Raw genomic sequence first — 6000 nt, forward strand, 5'->3', positions numbered from 1 at the left:
GTGTTTCTCTCTCTCCTCTCTCAGCTCTCTCTCTTCACCTGTTAATACTTGAGCTGATCTCCCTCGTTAGTGATAAATTGTATTAGAAACCGTGTCTACATTCTCTGTAAACTATCATTTAACTATAAGTGACCAGGAAAACACGATTTGGACATAGAACACACTACCATAGGCAAAACCAAGAAACAGTGTGCTGGTTTTTGCTTCTCGTTAACACTCAATTGAATAGGCCTAAATAAAGTCCCAGACTGACTCACGCTGTGACCCTTGAGGTCAGGAGTTGTACAGTAACTACAACAACAACCATGACATATCCAGGCAAGCTCAGAAAATACTCTATTAACCTTCCATTACCACAACCTCATGGCCCTACATGCTGTACAAAGACTTTGACTGACCGATCAGGAGTTTGTGTTACTGACAAAGTAGTCATCTCCTTCCTGCCCGGTTACCATGGCTACAGGCGCAACGTGCAGCTGGCTCTGAACCCGGACACCTTCTCCTCGGAGGTGGTCAGCGCCAAGGAGATGAGGGACATCTGGTCGTGGATCCCTGAACGCTTCGCCCTGTGCGAACCGCAGCTTCTCTTCACCACGTCCACCCACGGCTGCAGCCTCAACCGGTACCCACTTTACCAGTCTCACTTTAGCCACCCACTGCAGCCTAGGCAAACCACTAGACCAGGGGTGTCAAACATACCGATGTGGGCCGCATGTGTTTTCTGCGAGGAAACGGTCTCCGTCAATATTGAAATACCTAAAACCAAATTTAAAAGTGGGTGGAAATGATAATGGACCTACATTTTTATACAGTCTCTACACTCTTGTCCAGATTGCTAACAGTCACCGAAACAAAAGCTAGACAGTCAGGGAGCATTGACAATTCCATTTACTAGGCTATTTTTGGCTAATTATAATCAAGTTTCAGTGCTGTCCTTTGGACCTCAGTGGAGACCGAATGTGGCCCATGGGGGAAAATAAGGTTGGTACCCCTGCGCTCTACAATTTCCTGTACCCACTTTATCCTTCGTCTCAGGTTCCACACCAACCTAACCTTAGAGAGACAACTAAGCTTGGGTTATAGCGACATTTTCATGTCATCGAGATGCTATATCACCGCATATATGCAACATTATCGCTGATATGCGATTAATATTGCAGACATGATTATGTCGCAGATATGCGATAATATCGTCGGTATGCTGTAATATACCCTGATAATGTACCCTGAAACTGATATTCTGCCCACTTTTTTCATCCTCAATGGTACACTTTACCTTGCACTGGGCCCAATTTACCATAAAGCTTACTCTACATTTCGCCACAGTCTTGGCTACCATGCCTACTTTACCACAAAGGGGCAATTTGCGATTGGTACGTCAATTTCTTTACTTTTAAATGTGTATCTACACACTACCGTTCAAAAGTTGGGGTCACTTAGAAACGTCCTTGTTTTTGAAAGAAAAGCAAAAAAATGTTGTCCATTAAAATAACATCAAATTTTACAACATTAACGATGTCTACACTGTATTTCTGATCAATTTGATGTTATTTTAATGGACAAAAAATGTGCTTTTCTTCAAAAAACAAGGAAATATCTAAGTGACCCCAAACTTTTGAACGGTAGTGTGTGTGTAGATAGATATATATATCTATGAATATAACTTAGAAATGCCTCATGAGCTTAGTTCAATCAACTCTTACCCTACCAGTCCCCAAAATATAAGCTTGTTTTACTCCATTGTTTATAAATGTAATTGTACACAAACACTTCATATCCTAAAAAATGCTTAAATCTATACATTTTGATATCATGGAGGGTCAGCCATTACATCTGTCTATTAATTTGAGACCAGTTACATTTCTCCAGCCCCATCCCTCAACTATTTACCAAAACAGTGGCGGGTCTGTCACTTTGTTATTGTTTGAACTGCAGATTGCCTCTTTAAAGGAGGGGTAAGGGAATGACTTGGACAGTAAGGTCACCCATTTATGTCTTTGTGTTCAGCAGCAATAGAACTAGAATATAACGTTTGTTTAGTGATGAATCAGCAATGGCCCTTGTTCAATATTCCCTTGCCCTTGTACAGCCTCGGGTACTAAATCCATCACCCTCAGGCCAAACGGAAGACTTAGTTCAGGGTCATATTCATAGCTCACACAGAAACAGAATCTTGTTTATAGAATGCAAACCGTAGCCTGACATTTTTTCCCAGGGACAGGTTTTAAGGATCAATACTGTAGGTTTAGTTAATATTTACCCACCTGTATTGTTTTACTGCTCATCAGCTGAGACACAGGTGAGTATCAGAGCTATCCAAAGTATATCACTAGGGGCCATAAAGACTTTCATACTTTCATTCAGCTAGTGAAAAAGGCTGATCTCTGACTTAAATTCACACATTTGTTTTTTTTCAATAGGAATGGGTTAACTTTCTGAATTATGCTACATAGAAATCATTGACCAAAGAGAAACTGCAGTATGTTCATAAAACCAAGACCGAATGTAATCTGACCTTGTAAAAAAAAACACATGGAATGTATCGCACTGTAGGCTAAATGTAATGTTGTCAGTTAAAAGTGCCCCCTACCTTTTTGCTTCTCATCTTTAAGATGCATTATGATTGTTAAAGGGAAGCTTATGTGTGTGTGTTTTTCTTCTGGTTCATTTCACACATGCATACATGGCCAGATTGTGTTAAGGGATGTGTAATTGAGGTTGTCCATTCCTTTTGTCCCAGGTTTTACGCTCATGTTGAAGGGTATGAGCCCACTCTGCTACTCATCCGGACCTGCGAAGCTGATGTAACGACCTTACACACACACACACACACACACACACTAATACATTGTGTGTGCATTACCACCCTTGTGTAACAGTATAATGACAACCACGGCAATAGACAAGTAACTCTCGAGCTCACATTATTATGACACTGAAAAAGTAAGCATGGTGTTTTAAGTCTACAGTTTTTCAATCATATTGATATGCTAAAGACCTATCATTTAATGAATACATATGCAGTATCTGCTTTTTATAATAGCGAAATTCTTCCTCGCCTTTTGACATTGTCCCATCCTTCTATTTCCTATCCCACTTCTCCCTTTGATTCTACTGTAATACACCCTCTCACCATGCCCTGTATTGTCTGTCCAGGTATGTGGAGCCTTTCTCTCAACCGATTGGGAGGAGCGCAAGCGAGGCGGGAACAAACTCAGCTTCTTTGGGACTGGAGAATGTTTTGTCTTCAGGGTGAGTTGTGTTTACTTCATTTTTCTCATCCCAATTTATTATTGAGGAGCAAGGTTGAGGAGCAAACTAAAACACACTAAAGGAAAAACGATTTAGGAAACTGAGCGTGAACAATGGCGGCAGCAAACCCAACACCAGCAGTGGTCGGACGCTAAAGGCAAAGCTCCGTATGGGATGATTTTGAGTACATTTTTGGAAAGGACGCAGCGGTCGAAGGCAGTGCTAGAGGCGTTACTACAAACCCTGGTTCGATCCCAGGCTGGCTTCAGGGTTAAACGAGCAGTGTGTCAAGCAGCAGTGCGGCTTGGCGGGTCGTGTTTCGGAGGACGCATGGCTCTCGAACTTTGCCTCTCCCGAGTCCGTACTGGAGTTGCAGCGATGGGACAAAGCTGTAACTACCAATTGGATATCACAAAATTCAGGAGAATTTATTTTAGTTTTTTTAAATATGGAAAAACCCAACCAACCTCAAAGTTCATCTGAACAGCACCCACAAAGAATGTCAGGATAAAGACAAGAAATGTGGAATTCAAATCAAAAAGAAATGTGGAATTCAAATTAAAAAAAAATGTGCCACATGCACCAAATACAACAAGTTTAGACTTGTGAAATGCTTACTCATAAGCCCTGTCCCAACAATGCAGTTAAAAGTAAGAAAATGAACAAAAAGATAAAATGGTAAAATGGCACACTAAAATAACAATAACAAGGCTATATAGGCTATACAGGCTATAACAAGGCTATACAGGCTATATAGGCTATACAGGCTATAACAAGGCTATACAGGAGTGAGTGTACGGCAGTACGAGGTAGTTGGGACGATTGAGGTAATGTGTAGATTTGGTTAGGTGATTGATTGATTGATTGATTGATTGATTGATTGATAAAAGAAGAAAGTCCAGGGAGCCATTTAATGAACTGTTCAGCAGTTTTATGGCTTTGGGGTAGAATCTGTTCAGGAGCCTTATGGTCCCAGACTTGGAGCTCCAATACTGCTTGACGTGCAGGAGCAGAGAGAAAAGTCTGTGGCTGGAGTATTTGACCATTTTTAGGGCCTTCCTCTGACACCACCTGGTATAGCAGGAAGCTTGGCCCCAGTAGATGTACTGGGCCGTACGCACTACCCTCTGCAGCGTCTTGCGTTCGGATGCCGAGCAGTTGCCATACCAGGCGGTGATGCTTTCAATGGTGCAGCTGTATAACTTAATGAGGATATGTGGGCCCATGCCAAATCTTTTCAGCCTTCTGAGGGGGAAGAGGTGTTATCATGTCCTCTTTGCGACTGTGTTTGGACCATGATAGGTCGTTAGTGATGTGGACACGGCAGTCTCCGCTACAGCACCATCGACGTGAATGGGGGCGTGCTCGGCCCTGCGTTTCCTGTAGTCCACAATCAGCTTCTTTGTAGACTCCTGGTATCATATGAACACACAAGTCGTGGACATTTTGTAGAATTGCAGGACATAAGCTTTAACATTTCATTTTCTCTTTGTTCAATGGCATAATGTGTAGAATGGCAGAAAATGAGCTTCAAAACTGCTCATTTTTATCTCTGCCATCAAGAAGGGTGTCTGGGGTTTGCCACCTAGGACATTTATGTGACCGGATCATCTCAAATAGTACTTGAGTACCTCTGATATTTTTATATATTTTTACCTTTATTTAACTAGACAAGTCAGTTAAGAGCAAATTCTTATTTACAATGCCGGCCTACCGGCGGGTGAACTGCCTCGTTCAGGGGCAGAATGACAGATTTTTACCTTGTCAGCTCGGGGATTCTATCCAGCAACCTTTCGGTTACTGGCCCAATGCTCTAACCACTAGGCTACCTGCCGCTATAGGCCTACAACACATAAATGGCTCCTAGCCTCCCATGCATAAGGCTACTTTCTGTCCCAAACACTAAAAGTGAATATTAAATCATATGAAATAGAAATGTTTGAATGACATCTAGTAAATCAAGTCTGAAAACTAACTGAAACTGAATTTCAAATGAAAATCCTAAACTAATTTCAAATAAAAAAAACTAATAGAAAATCACAACTTTAATAACCTTGTTGGGGATTAGAATGTTATGTGGATTCTTTTGGGTGCGTCCCATATATAATTTTGCCTCCGAGATAGCAATTTGTGACTAAGATTGGACACCAGGGGGCGCCATTTACAAATAGTTTCTTCATCCACTGTCAGAATACTAAGCCTCCTTGTCACCAGTCTGGCCTCCACCCACTCTGAACAGAAAAGCATGTCACGTCCAAAACGCAGTATTTCTTCTTGAGTGCTATAGCTGATAATTTAACAAAAGGTTTTGTACATTTTTAGAGAGGTTTTGCTGAGTGTATCTGGATCTAGAAATGGCCTTCTTTCAAACTCCTTTTCCGTTTAATTATTAAAGTGTTTTTGGTGAGGATGATGCACAGCAATGTGCTCTGACCGTCTGCCTGTAAATACCGCCCTGCACAGGCAGAAACACACACGTACACATGCTCATCGGAAACTCCTGTAACTGGAGCCGAACGGTACAGTAGCACTTGATCCTCACTTGACACCACATACATTGAAAATTGTAGTTATTTAGCAGACTCTCTTCTTTTTCGTACTGGTCCCCCGTGGGAATCGAACCCACAACCCTGGCGTTGCAAGTGCCATGTTCTACAAACTGAGCCACACAGGACAGGAACACGGAACAACACACTGTAAGATGGGGTCCAGATCTATTAGGTATGCACGGGGAGGGAAAAAAACCCC

Source organism: Oncorhynchus mykiss, chromosome 16, assembly GCF_013265735.2.
Source record: "Oncorhynchus mykiss isolate Arlee chromosome 16, USDA_OmykA_1.1, whole genome shotgun sequence".
Taxonomy (NCBI): Eukaryota; Metazoa; Chordata; class Actinopteri; order Salmoniformes; family Salmonidae; genus Oncorhynchus; species Oncorhynchus mykiss.